Source organism: Puma concolor, chromosome D1 (assembly GCF_028749965.1).
Source record: "Puma concolor isolate L17-30 chromosome D1, mPumCon1.1.hap2, whole genome shotgun sequence".
Classification (NCBI taxonomy): Eukaryota; Metazoa; Chordata; class Mammalia; order Carnivora; family Felidae; genus Puma; species Puma concolor.
The window spans coordinates 55,309,594-55,324,620 of NC_141676.1; the positions used below are offsets into that span (position 1 = coordinate 55,309,594).

The 15,027-nt window shown below is 40.5% G+C and overlaps 1 pseudogene; it reads left to right on the plus strand.

The window, feature by feature from the left end:
* Window positions 1-4,087: 4,087 nt before the first annotated feature.
* On the plus strand, window positions 4,088-5,038 carry LOC112865542 (olfactory receptor 51A7-like; annotated as a pseudogene).
* The last annotated feature ends 9,989 nt before the right edge of the window (window positions 5,039-15,027 follow it).

Below are 15,027 nucleotides of genomic sequence, written 5' to 3' on the forward strand. Positions count from 1 at the left end.
TTGTTTATTTCTGCTCTGATCTTTATTATTTCTCTTCTTCTGCTGGGTTTAGGCTGCCTTTGCTGTTCTGCTTCTATTATCTTTAGGTGTGCTGTTAGATTTTGTATTTGGGATTTTTCTTGTTTCTTGAGATAGGCCTGGATTGCAATGTATTTTCCTCTCAGGACTGCCTTTGCTGCGTCTCAAAGCGTTTGGATTGTTGTATATTCATTTTCGTTTGTTTCCATATATTTTTTAATTTCTTCTCTAATTGCCTGGTTGACCGACTCATTCGTTAGTAGGGTGTTCTTTAACCTCCATGCTTTTGGAGGTTTTCCAGACTTTTTCCTGTGGTTGATTTCAAGCTTCATAGCATTGTGGTCTGAAAGTATGCATGGTATAATTTCAATTCTTGTAAACTTATGAAGGGCTGTTTTGTGACCCAGTATATGATCTATCCTGGAGAATGTTCCATGTGCACTCAAGAAGAAAGTATATTCTGTTGCTTTGGGATGCAGAGTTCTAAATAGATCTGTCAAGTCCATCTGATCCAATGTATCATTCAGGGCCCTTGTTTCTTTATTGACCATGTGTCTAGACGATCTATACATTTCTGTAAGTGAGGTGTTAAAATCCCCTGCAATTACCACATTCTTCTCAATAAGGTTGCTTATGTTTATGAGTAATTGTTTTATATATTTGGGGGCTCCGGTATTCGGCGCATAGACATTTATAATTGTTAGCTCTTCCTGATGGATAGACCCTGTAATTATTATATAATGCCCTTCTTCATCTCTTGTTACAGCCTTTAATTTAAAGTCTAGTTTGTCTGATCTAAGTATGGCTACTCCAGCTTTCTTTTGGCTTCCAGTAGCATGATAAATAGTTCTCCATCCCCTCACTCTCAATCTAAAGGTGTCCTCAGGTCTAAAATGAGTCTCTTGTAGACAGCAAATAGATGGGTCTTGTTTTTTTATCCATTCTGATACCCTATGTCTTTTGGTTGGCGCATTTAATCCATTTACATTCAGTGTTATTATAGAAAGATATGGGTTTAGAGTCATTGTGATGTCTGTATGGTTTATGCTTGTAGTGATGTCTCTGGTACTTTGTCTCACAGGGTCCCCCTTAGGATCTCTTGTAGGGCTGGTTTAGTGGTGACAAATTCCTTCAGTTTTTGTTTGTTTGGGAAGACCTTTATCTCTCCTTCTATTCTAAATGACAGACTTGCTGGATAAAGGATTCTCGGCTGCATATTTTTTCTGTCTAGCACACTGAAGATATCGTGCCAATTCTTTCTGGCCTGCCAAGTTTCAAAAGAGAGATCAGTCACGAGTCTTATAGGTCTCCCTTTATTTGTGAGGGCACGTTTATCCCTTGCTGCTTTCAGAATTCTCTCTTTATCCTTGTATTTTGCCAGTTTCACTATGATATGTCATGCAGAAGATAGATTCAAGTTAGGTCTGAAGGGAGTTCTCTGTGCCTCTTGGATTTCAATGCCTTTTTCCTTCCCCAGTTCAGGGAAATTCTCAGCTATAATTTCTTCAAGTACCCCTTCAGCACCTTTCCCTCTCTCTTCCTCCTCTGGGATACCAATTATGCATAGATTATTTCTTTTTAGTGTATCACTTAGTTCTCTAATTTTCCCCTCATACTCCTGGATTTTTTTATCTCTCTTTTTCTCAGCTTCCTCTTTTTCCATAACTTTATCTTCTAGTTCACCTATTCTCTCCTCTGCCTCTTCAATCCGAGCTGTCGTCGTTTCCATTTTGTTTTGCATTTCGTTTAAAGCGGTTTTCAGCTCCTCGTGACTGTTCCTTAGTTCCTTGATCTCTGTAGCAAGAGGTTCTCTGCTGTCGTCTATACTGTTTTCAAGCCCAGCGATTAATTTTATGACTATTATTCTAAATTCACTTTCTGTTATATCATTTAAATCCTTTTTGATCAGTTCATTAGCTGTTGTTATTTCCTGGAGATTTTCTGAGGGGAATTCTTCCGTTTGGTCATTTTGGATAGTCCCTGGAGTAGTGAGGACCTGCAGGGCACTTCCCCTGTGCTGTAGTGTATAACTGGAGTTGGTGGGCGGAGCCGCAGTCAGACCTGATGTCTGCCCCCAGCACACTGCTGGGGCCACAGTCAGACTGGTGTGTGCCTTCTCTTCCCCTCTCCTAGGGGCGGGATTCACTGTGGGGTGGCGTGGCCCGTCTGGGCTACTTGCACACTGCCAGGCTTGTGATGTTGGGGATCTGGCGTCTTAGCTGGGGTGGGTAGGCAAGGTGCACGGGGGCAGGAGGGGCAGGCTTAGCTCGCTTCTCCTTAGGTGATCCACTTCAGGAGGGGCCCAGTGGCAGTGGGAGGGAGTCAGATCTGCTGCCAGAGGTTTGGCTCCACAGAAGCACAGAGTTGGGTGTTTGCGCAGAACGAGCAAGTTCCCTGGCAGGAACTGGTTCCTTTGGGATTTTGGCTGGGGGATGGGCGGGGGAGATGGCGCTGGCGAGCGCCTTTGTTCCCCACCAAACTGAGCTCTGTCATCCGGGGGCTCAGCAGCTCTCCCTCCCTTTGTCCTCCAGCCTTCCCGCTTTCGGAGCAGAGCTGTTAACTTATGACCTCCCAGATGCTAAGTCGCGCTTGCTGTCGGAACACAGTCCGTCAGGCCCCTCCGCTTTTGCCAGCCAGACTCGGGGGCTCTGCTTGGCCGGTGAGCCGCCCCTCCGCCCCGGCTCCCTCCCACCAGTCCGTGGAGGGCGCACCGCCTCGCCGCCTTCCTACCCTCTTCCGTGGGCCTCTCGTCTGCGCTTGGCTCCGGAGACTCCATTCTGCTAATCCTCTGGTGGTTTTCTGGGTTATTTAGGCAGGTGTAGGTGGAATCTAAGTGATCAGCAGGACGCGCGGTGAGCCCAGCGTCCTCTACGCTGCCATCTTCCCTCCCCAAGCTTCTCAATTAAACTCTCACTTCTCTAGGAAAGGGGTAAAAACCAACATGCTCTATGTATCTTGGAACCCCACTGTCCCCATTAACTTAATTCCATAAAGAAAGAGAAAACACTTAAAGGAACATAGTAAGCTCAGTTGTGTATAAAAACAAAAAACAAACATAGTTTTAGAGCATTTATTTATCTTATGGTGTCAGAAAAAAAAAAAAGGATTCAGAGAATACCAGTCTTCCTCATCAGCAACATGTCTACCACTTTGCCACTCACCATGGCTGGCCTATAGTCCAATTGGCTAAGTCACTTTGTATTTATGAGAGCATACGTTGGACTGTAAAGCAAGCCTAAGAATCTCTCTCTCCTCCCATGCTCATGGATGGAGAGTACTGATATGGATTAATCATGTTAAAGAACATTCTATCTGTTCTATATAAGAAAGTGGGATTTTTCACTATACTATATAAGAGAGGGTTAACAGTCAAATGCACATCACCTATTTTCTGTCCTTTCTTTGTACTTCTTCCTGTGGAGAGCTTGTGAGTAAGATCAGCTTTAGAAGCTCAAGCCCTTGCCTAAAACATATTTGGAGCAAAAGTCTATAGAAATTAGAGAAACTACTTAGTATCCACTCTCTTAAATCTATTTTCTCCAGGTTCCTGTTTTTTTTTTTCTTTTTGTTTGTGTGTGTGGGGGGAGGGTTGTTTTTTATTCTTTGGGTTTTTGTTTTGTTTTGTTTTTTGTTTGTTTATTTAATTCTAGGCTTACTCTGGACCAAACTAAAAGAATTATCCTATGGTTCAGCATAACTGTATAAAATTTTTCATTAGATTGGGATGGGAAGGGGAATATCCTAATAGAAAAGGGGGGAATTTATTTGCAGGTCACTGCTCTTTATGTGAGTAGTTTTTCTGAAGACTTTATGGAGAAATGTGATTGGTAAAGATAGTTCCTATATTCCTGGTTCTCCTTGTCAGTTAACATTATCTGACTCTATTACTAATAGTTTGTTCAGAAGAAATACTTCATTCTTTTATTCCAGGATATGAGTCTTTCAAAACTGTATTTTCTTTATGTCTCAGAGGAAAGTGCTAAAAGGAGTGTTTTTTATGCTGAAAATGTCATTTATGTTAAAAGTGTCATTTCAGATCTGGGAATAAACACTTTCCATCTGATTCATCATGCACAGTATCAATTCCTCTAACATTGAGATCACCACCTTCTTCCTGATTGGAATCCCAGGACTGGAACATATTCATGCTTGGATCTCTGTCCCCATCTGCTTCATGTACCTGGTGGCCATCTTTGGCAACTGCACCATCCTCTTTGTGATCAGGACAGAGTCCTCACTCCATGCACCCATGTACTATTTCCTTTCTGGGTTGGCTGTCTCTGACCTGGGCCTCTCCCTCTCATCCCTCCCCACTATTCTGAGGATATTTGTTTTCAATGCTACAGGAATTTCCCCAAATGCCTGCTTTGCTCAAGAATTCTTTATCCATGGATTTACAGATATGGAGTCCTCAGTGCTCCTGGCCATGTCTTTTGACCGCTTTTTGGCGGTCACCCTCTGAGATATACGTCACCCTCTGAGATATAGCTCTATCCTCACCAATGCCAGAGTTGCCAAAATGGGCCTGGTGTTTCTAATTAAAAGCATGCTCTTAGTGCTCCCATTCCCTTTCACTCTCAAAAAATTGACATATTGTAGGAAAAGCCTACTTTCTCACTCTTATTGTCTACACCAGGATGTCATGAAGCTGGCCTGCTCTGACAACACAGTCAACTTTTTCTATGGTTTCTTTGTTGCCCTCTGTATGATGTCAGACAGTGTGTTCATTGTTGTGTCCTACATATTCATCCTGAAGATGGTGATGGGAATTGGATCCCATAAGGAGCGGCTCAAGGCTCTCAACACCTGTGTCTCCCACATCTGTGCTGTGCTCATCTTCTATGTGCCCATCATTGCTTTGGCCTCCACGCACCGTTTTGGCAAGCACAAGTCCCCAGTGGCCATGATCCTCATTGTGGACATTTTCTTACTAGTACCACCTCTGATGAATCCCATTGTATACTGTGTGAAGACGCGGCAAATTCGTGAGAAGGTTTGGGGGAAATTATGTCTAAAATAAAGGTATGGGGAAAAGTAAGGCAAGGTCAACCAAGAGTGGAGAATTAAATAATATAACTCTAAGCAAAGTATTATAGATGTTTATTGTTATCTCCCTTAATCATCCTTATAATCCCTACAACATGTGGGCTGGGCACTGAGGTCTGTGAGCCTAGGACTGATGTGGGCATTGACAGGTGAGTATGGAATAGTTTTACAATACTATTAAAATCATGAATCAATATACTGCTTTGGAATTTTAGTTACACTGTTTACAGCACAAGGGTAAATACACATAGAAGTAGAGCTTGTGCCCCCTTATGGAAAATGAATACTGGGGCACCTGGATGGCTCAGTCAGTTAAACGTCTGACTTTAGCTCAGGTCATGATCTCACAGTTCACAAGTTTGAGCCCCGCGTCGGGCTCTGTGTTGACAGCTCAGAGCCTGGAGCCTGTTTCGGATTCTGTGTCTCCCTGTCTCTCTGCTCCTCCCCTACTTGTGTGCTTTCTCTCTCTCTCAAACAAATAAAAACATTAAAAAATTTTAGAAAATAAATACCAAAGGAGTTGGAAGTTAAAAGGTCTTATGCCAATCCAATTGGATTTTCCTTCAGGCAGCCTTCAGACATGTATTTGCTGAGGGTTCTTCGGTCAATTCAATGCAAATCCTTGATTTCCCACTTAAGGAAAGAAGTGTATTGTTAAGTCTAAATTGGTTAAAATTTTTCTCCCTTTGCTCTATCCTTAGTAATCAAATAGGGACAATAAGTGATTGTTTTTAATGTTAGAGCTTTCATAGCCTGGAAATATGAGAATAAACTCTCTCACAACATCCTTTAAGACAGATCAGATTTTTTCTCTATATTACAACAGGGCTCCAAGAAATTATAGTTATTAAAAGGAGAATGAGAGAGTATGCTGCTAGTAGTAGGAGATAGGAAAGCTAGTAGTTCAGTAATTTTTAAAACATTGATATTCTTAACTACTTTAAAATAATGGCTCTCATGCTTGTTTAGGCACTTGGTATTTTGACCTATGATATATTCAATTACACTAAACAAGTTAGAAATAATTTTAAACTAGCAGAAAATATGATCATATGTTAAGCAATATAAAATCATATTCATACATATATGGTTCCATTTTTTGAAAAGATAAGTGGCCCAGGGGAACCTCAGTGGCCCAGTTGGTTAAGCATTCAACCCTTGATTTTGGCTCAGGTCATGATCTCATGGTTCATGAGATGGAGCCTGTCTTTGGCTCTGTGCTGACAGCACAAATCCTGCTTGGGATTCTCTCTCCCTCTCTCTTTGCCCCTCCCCCGCTCATGCACATGCACACACTCTCCCAAAAATGAATAAACATTAAAAAAAAAGATAAATAGCCAACCAAAGTAGATTGGGTATCTCAGTATATGTTCTGTAAAATTCATCTGTTTCCTATTCATCTGTTATTTGTGAGTACTTCATAGTAGACAAAGTATAAAACATAAATTTTAGAATAAGTCAACCAAAACTCTTAAAAAGTCTGTACTATGGATTGGGAAAAAATGATTGGTAATCAATTTCAATGTTTCATTATCTCAGTTGAACTCACAAATATTTAGTATTGTTTGTTCCAAAGAACCATTTTGAACAAGATGTTCTCTGTTGAATAAATATTCTTATATATTTTATGTCCCCAGGTGAGTTTAACTGAGTCCTTATTGCTCAAAAGCTGACCCATTCTGGATGCCCATAGTTTAACCAAGGAAGGGAGGGACAAATTTTTGGGCTTCCTCCCAGGTTGTTTTCAGTTATGTTATTAATTCACCTGTCTGTCTTACTTCAATTTTGTTTCCTTAAAGAAACTGTATACGAGTAAGCAGCTGCTGCTATCACCAAGTGCACATAACGGTTCTATTTCATACGGAAGTGTTCATTTAAAATAGAAAGTAAAGACAGGGAAGATGGCGGCATAGGAGGACACTGGGCTCACCGCGCGTCCTGCTGATCACTTAGATTCCACCTACACCTGCCTAAATAACCCAGAAAACTGCCAGAGGATTAGCAGAACGGAGTCGCCGGAGCCAAGTGCAGACGAGACGCCCACGGAAGAGGGTAGGAAGGGCGGCGAGGCGATGCGCGCTCCACGGACTGGCGGGAGGGAGCCGGGGCGGAGGGGCGGCTCGCCGGCCAAGCAGAGCCCCCGAGTCTGGCTTGCAAAAAGTGGAGGGGCCTGACGGACTGTGTTCCCACAGCAAGCGCGACTTAGCGTCTGGGAGGTCATAAGTTAACAGCTCTGCTCAGAAAGCGGGAAGGCTGGAGGACAAAGGGAGGGAGAGCTGCTGAGCCCCCTGACGACAGAGCTCAGTTTGGTGGGGAACAAAGGCGCTCGCCAGCGCCATCTCCCCCGCCCATCCCCCAGCCAAAATCCCAAAGGAACCAGTTCCTGCCAGGGAACTTGCTCGCTCAGCACAAACACCCAACTCTGCGCTTCTGCGGAGCCAAACCTCCCGCAGCGGATCTGACTCCCTCCTGCTGCCACAGGGCCCCTCCTGAAGTGGATCACCTAAAGAGAAGCAAGCTAAGCCTGCCCCTCGTGCACCTGTGCACCTTGCCTACCCACCCCAGCTAAGACGCCAGATCCCCAGCATCACAAGCCTGGCAGTGTGCAAGTAGCCCAGACAGGCCACCCCACCCCACAGTGAATCCCGCCCCTAGGAGAGGGGAAGAGAAGGCACGCACCAGTCTGACTGTGGACACAGCGGTGGGCTGGGGGCAGACATCAGGTCTGACTGCAGCTCCGCCCACCAACTCCAGTTATACACCACAGCACAGGGGAAGTGCCCTGCAGGTCCTCACCACGCCAGGGACTATCCAAAATGACCAAGCGGAAGAATTCCCCTCAGAAGAATCTCCAGGAAATAACAACAGCTAATGAGCTGATCAAAAAGGATTTAAATAATATAACAGAGAGTGAATTTAGAATAATAGTCATAAAATTAATAGCTGGGCTTGAAAACAGTATAGCTGACAGCAGAGAATCTCTTGCTACAGAGATCAAGGAACTAAGGAACAGTCACGAGGAGCTGAAAAACGCTTTAAACGAAATGCATAACAAAATGGAAACGACGACGGCTCAGATTGAAGAGGCAGAGGAGAGAATAGGTGAACTAGAAGATAAAGTTATGGAAAAAGAGGAAGCTGAGAAAAAGAGAGATAAAAAAATCCAGGAGTATGAGGGGAAAATTAGAGAACTAAGTGATACACTAAAAAGAAATAATCTACGCATAATTGGTATCCCAGAGGAGGAAGAGAGAGGGAAAGGTGCTGAAGGGGTACTTTAAGAAATAATAGCTGAGAACTTCCCTGAACTGGGGAAGGAAAAAGGCATTGAAATCCAAGGGGCACAGAGAACTCCCTTCAGACGTAACTTGAATCGATCTTCTGCACGACATATCATAGTGAAACTGGCAAAATACAAGGATAAAGAGAAAATTCTGAAAGCAGCAAGGGGTAAACGTGCCCTCACATATAAAGGGAGACCTATAAGACTCGTGACTGATCTCTCTTTTGAAACTTGGCAGGCCAGAAAGAATTGGCACGAGATTTTCAGTGTGCTAGACAGAAAAAATATGCAGCCGAGAATCCTTTATCCAGCAAGTCTGTCATTTAGAATAGAAGGAGAGATAAAGGTCTTCCCAAACAAACAAAAACTGAAGGAATTTGTCACCACTAAACCAGCCCTACAAGAGATCCTAAGGGGGACCCTGTGAGACAAAGTACCAGAGACATCACTACAAGCATAAACCATACAGACATCACAATGACTCTAAACCCATATCTTTCTATAATAACACTGAATGTAAATGGATTAAATGCGCCAACCAAAAGACATAGGGTATCAGAATGGATAAAAAAACAAGACCCATCTATTTGCTGTCTACAAGAGACTCATTTTAGACCTGAGGACACCTTTAGATTGAGAGTGAGGGGATGGAGAACTATTTATCATGCTACTGGAAGCCAAAAGAAAGCTGGAGTAGCCATCCTTATATCAGACAAACTAGACTTTAAATTAAAGGCTGTAACAAGAGATGAAGAAGGACATTATATAATAGTGACAGGGTCTATCCATCAGGAAGAGCTAACAATTATAAATGTCTATGCGCCGAATACCGGAATGCCCAAATATATAAAACAATTACTCATAAACATAAGCAACCTTATTGATAGGAATGTGGTAATTGCAGGGGACTTTAACACCCCACTTACAGAAAAGGATAGATCATCTAGACACACGGTCAATAAAGAAACAAGGGCCCTGAATGAGACATTGGATCAGATGGACTTGACAGATATATTTAGAACTCTGCATCCCAAAGCAACAGAATATACTTTCTTCTCGAGTGCACATGGAACATTCTCCAGGATAGATCACATACTGGGTCACAAAAGAGCCCTTCATAAGTTTACAAGAATTGAAATCATACCATGCATACTTTCAGACCACAATGCTATGAAGCTTGAAATCAACCACAGGAAAAAGTCTGGAAAACCTCCAAAAGCATGGAGGTTAAAGAACACCCTACTAACGAATGAGTCGGTCAACCAGGCAATTAGAGAAGAAATTAAAAAATATATGGAAACAAACGAAAATGAAAATACAACAATCCAAATGCTTTGGGATGCAGCGAAGGCAGTGCTGAGATGAAAATACATTTCAATCCAGGCCTATCTCAAGAAACAAGAAAAATCCCAAATACAAAATCTAACAGCACACCTAAAGGAAATAGAAGCAGAACCGCAAAGGCAGCCTAAACCCAGCAGAAGAAGAGAAATAATAAAGATCAGAGCAGAAATAAACAATATAGAATCTAAAAAAAACTGTAGAGCAGATCAACAAAACCAAGAGTTGGTTTTTTTGAAAAAATAAACAAAATTGACAAACCTCTAGCCAGGCTTCTCAAAAAGGAAAGGGAGATGACCCAAATAGATAAAATCATGAATGAAAATGGAATTATTACAACCAATCCCTCAGAGATATAAACAATTATCAGGGAATACTATGAAAAATTATATGCCAACAAATTGGACAACCTGGAAGAAATGGACAAATTCCTGAACACCCACACTCTTCCAAAACTCAATCAGGAGGAAATAGAAAGCTTGAACAGACCCATAACCAGCGAAGAAATTGAATCGGTTATCAAAAATCTCCCAACAAATAAGAGTCCAGGACCAGATGGCTTCCCAGGGGAGTTCTACCAGACGTTTAAAGCAGAGATAATACCTATCCTTCTCAAGCTATTCCAAGAAATAGAAAGGGAAGGAAAACTTCCAGACTCATTCTATGAAGCCAGTATTACTTTGATTCCTAAACCAGACAGAGACCCAGTAAAAAAAGAGAACTACAGGCCAATATCCCTGATGAATATGGATGCAAAAATTCTCAATAAGATACTAGCAAATCGAATTCAACGGCATATAAAAGGAATTATTCACCATGATCAAGTGGGATTCATTCCTGGGATGCAGGGCTGGTTCAACATTCGCAAATCAATCAAAGTGATACATCACATTAACAAAAAAAAGGAGAAGAACCATATGATCCTGTCAATCGATGCAGAAAAGGCCTTTGACAAAATCCAGCACCCTTTCTTAATAAAAACCCTTGAGAAAGTCGGGATAGAAGGAACATACTTAAAGATCATAAAAGCCATTTATGAAAAGCCCACAGCTAACATCATCCTCAACGGGGAAAAACTGAGAGCTTTTTCCCTGAGATCAGGAACACGACAGGGATGCCCACTCTCACCGCTGTTGTTTAACATAGTGCTGGAAGTTCTAGCATCAGCAATCAGACAAAAAAGGATATCAAAGGCATCAAAATTGGCAAAGATGAAGTCAAGCTTTCACTTTTTGCAGATGACATGATATTATACATGGAAAATCCGATAGACTCCACCAAAAGTCTGCTAGAACTGATACATGAATTCAGCAAAGTTGCAGGATACAAAATCAATGTACAGAAATCAGTTGCATTCTTATACACTAACAATGAAGCAACAGAAAGACAAATAAAGAAACTGATCCCATTCACAATTGCACCAAGAAGCATAAAATACCTAGGAATAAATCTAACCAAAGATGTAAAGGATCTGTATGCTGAAAACTATAGAAAGCTTATGAAGGTAATTGAAGAAGATTTAAAGAAATGGAAAAACATTCCATGTTCATGGATTGGAAGAATAAATATTGTTAAAATGTCAATACTACCCAAAGCTATCTACACATTCAATGCAATCCCAATCAAAATTGCACCAGCATTCTTCTCGAAACTAGAACAAGCAATCCTAAAATTCATATGGAACCACAAAAGGCCCCGAATAGCCAAAGTAATTTTGAAGAAGAAGACCAAAGCAGGAGGCATCACAATCCCAGACTTTAGCCTCTACTACAAAGCTGTCATCATCAAGACAGCATGGTATTGGCACAAAAACAGACACATAGACCAATGGAATAGAATAGAAACCCCAGAACTAGACCCACAAACGTATGGCCAACTCATCTTTGACAAAGCAGGAAAGAACATCCAATGGAAAAAAGACAGTCTCTTTAACAAATGGTGCTGGGAGAACTGGACAGCAACATGCAGAAGGTTGAAACTAGACCACTGTCTCACACCATTCACAAAAATAAACTCAAAATGGATAAAGGACCTGGATGTGAGACAGGAAACCATCAAAACCTTAGAGGAGAAAGCAGGAAAAGACCTCTCTGACCTCAGCCGTAGCAATCTCTTACTCGACACATCCCCAAAGGCAAGGGAATTAAAAGCAAAAGTGAATCCTGGGACCTTATGAAGATAAAAAGCTTCTGCACAGCAAAGGAAACAACCAACAAAACTAAAAGGCAACCAACGGAATGGGAAAAGATATTTGCAAATGACATATCGGACAAAGGGCTAGTATCCAAAATCTATAAAGAGCTCACCAAACTCCACACCCGAAAAACAAATAACCCAGTGAAGAAATGGGCAGAAAACATGAATAGACACTTCTCTAAAGAAGACATCTGGATGGCCAACAGGCACATGAAAAGATGTTCAGCGTCGCTCCTTATCAGGGAAATACAAATCAAAACAACACTCAGATATCACCTCACGCCAGTCAGAGTGGCCAAAATGAACAAATCAGGAGACTATAGATGCTGCCGAGGATGTGGAGAAACGGGAACCCTCTTGCACTGTTGGTGGGAATGCAAATTGGTGCAGCCGCTCTGGAAAGCAGTGTGGAGGTTCCTCAGATAATTAAAAATAGACCTACCCTATGACCCAGCAATAGCACTGCTAGGAATTTATCCAAGGGACACAGGAGTACTGATGCATAGGGGCACTTGTACCCCAATGTTCATAGCAGCACTCTCAACAATAGCCAAATTATAGAAAGAGCCTAAATGTCCATCAACTGATGAATGGATAAAGAAATTGTGGTTTATATACACAATGGAATACTACGTGGCAATGAGAAAAAATGAAATATGGCCTTTTGTAGCAACGTGGATGGAACTGGAGAGTGTGATGCTAAGTGAAATAAGCCATACAGAGAAAGACAGATATCATATGGTTTCACTCTTATGTGGATCCTGAGAAACTTAACAGGAACCCATGGGGAAGGGGAAGGAAAAAAAAAAAAAAAGAAAGAGGTTAGAGTGGGAGAGAGCCAAAGCATAAGAGACTGTTAAAAACTGAGAACATGGGGCGCCTGGGTGGCGCAGTCGGTTAAGCGTCCGACTTCAGCCAGGTCACGATCTTGCGGTCCGTGAGTTCGAGCCCCGCGTCGGGCTCTGGGCTGATGGCTCAGAGCCTGGAGCCTGTTTCCGATTCTGTGTCTCCCTCTCTCTCTGCCCCTCCCCCGTTCATGCTGTGTCTCTCTCTGTCCCAAAAATAAATAAACGTTGAAAAAAAAAAAAAATCTAAAAACTGAGAACAAACTGAGGGTTGATGGGGGGTGGGAGGGAGGGGAGGGTGGGGGATGGGTATTGAGGAGGGCACCTTTTGGGATGAGCACTGGGTGTTGTATGGAAACCAATTTGACAATAAATTTCATATATAAATAAAAAAAATTAAAAAAAATGAAAAATAAATAAATAAAATATTAAGTAAAAAAAAAAAAATGTATACATTAAATTTATTATCGTATCTCCAGGCTTGTACGCTATATATAATGACATCTGGATAGCAGTCTGACACATTTCTCAACTTTGAGAAAAGAAGCACACATGCACAAACACACACACACACACACACACACACACACACACACACACACAAACCTTTGGACAGTCAGAATACGATGATAAATTGTAAGCACACAGAACGTCTAGAATGATAGAAACACTATTGCCAAATGAATAAGATGTAACTATAAATTTTAAGTCAAAGAAGTTGCCCTGAAAAATAGTTCATGTCCTGTTTAGCCACAAGAAAAAGTAAACAGGTTGTCATGAAAGAAACAAGAAGGATATTATCCTCCATTTTTTTAGTATTTGCCCTCAACTAAGAAACTCAGATCTTTACAAAACAGAAACTGCTCAAGTCATAACATGTCAATAATGTTTATCTGGATCCTAAGAGTGAATAGGCTAACATCTGTTTTCCTCAATTATAATATAGGCTCAATGTATTTCCAATCAAGCTTCCAGGAACATTTCACTGAGAGTGTAACAAAATAATTCTAAAAAAAGTTTTACAAATGTCAACTGGAAAATATAAGATAAAAACAAATAGAAAGTGTAATAAAGTTTCATATGATAGCAACATTTATTAAACAGCTATAAAATTGCATGTAGTTTGCTCAACAAATCAATGGGAAGAACAACGAAAGAATAAACACTTCAACATACTCTAAATGATATGAAAGTAATATATAATTAAGGAATATCAGAACCTTATTGAAAAGAGGTTATTCAAATAATAGTGGTAGAAAAAATTACAACCTATTTAAAAAACCATAATTGTGTGTGATCCTTTATTACACACAAAAATAAACTAAAGTAAACTGGGAATTAAGTACAAAGATGTTTTTTCAAGTTTTTATTTAAATTCCAGTTAGTTAACATATGGTATAATTCAGTGTTCACCAGGCACCAAACACTGGGTTATATACTTACTTGTATTAACACAATTAACTTTTGTAAGAACATGGGAAGGTAGATTTTATTAATTCCTCCTGTTTTGTGGATTTAGAAGATAAAGCTTTGAGAAGTTAAACAAGTTTTCCAAACATACAGAACTATAAAGTGTTAGGAGCTTAAATCTAAACCCATTTCCAGAGCCTACAACCTCATGCACTACAGCAGACCAACTATTATTTTATCTCCTTATAAATTTAATAATTCACATTCTAGGAATAGAAGAACACAATCAGAGGGGTGATCAAATATTTATTTCTAATATATATCAAGGATTATTGTCTATGATAAAAATACTGTAAACTACTGAAATGTTAAACATAAACCATGATACACAAATAATATTAGGTATTATTCACTTATGCAACACAGAATCAACAACTAAGTGGCATTTGTTAAGCACTGCATTAGATGATAAGGATTAAATGAAACTTACATTTATGCTATCAAGGGGTTTACAGTCTGGTGGTGGGGAGAACAGTAAATAAAAAATTAAATCCACGGAGTAAAGTATGTTAAGTTTAAGCACACATATAAGAAAGCAAATAAAAGAATAAAAGACTGGTAACTTGACCATTATAGTGGAGAATCAAGTGAGAGGGCTTCCTAGGGGAAGTAAAGTCTAAAATAAAGTCTAATATAAAAATGTAATATATGATTAACAGAAAATGATAAATAATATCAAGCAAATAGGATATACATCTGAGTATACACTACTATCCTAGTTAATAAATGTATGTGTATGTGCACATATGTTGGCTTATTAAAAAAAGATAGTTATATATCATAAAATTCCTCAGTAGGATTGTGAGTGATTTTTGTTACCTTTTTAAT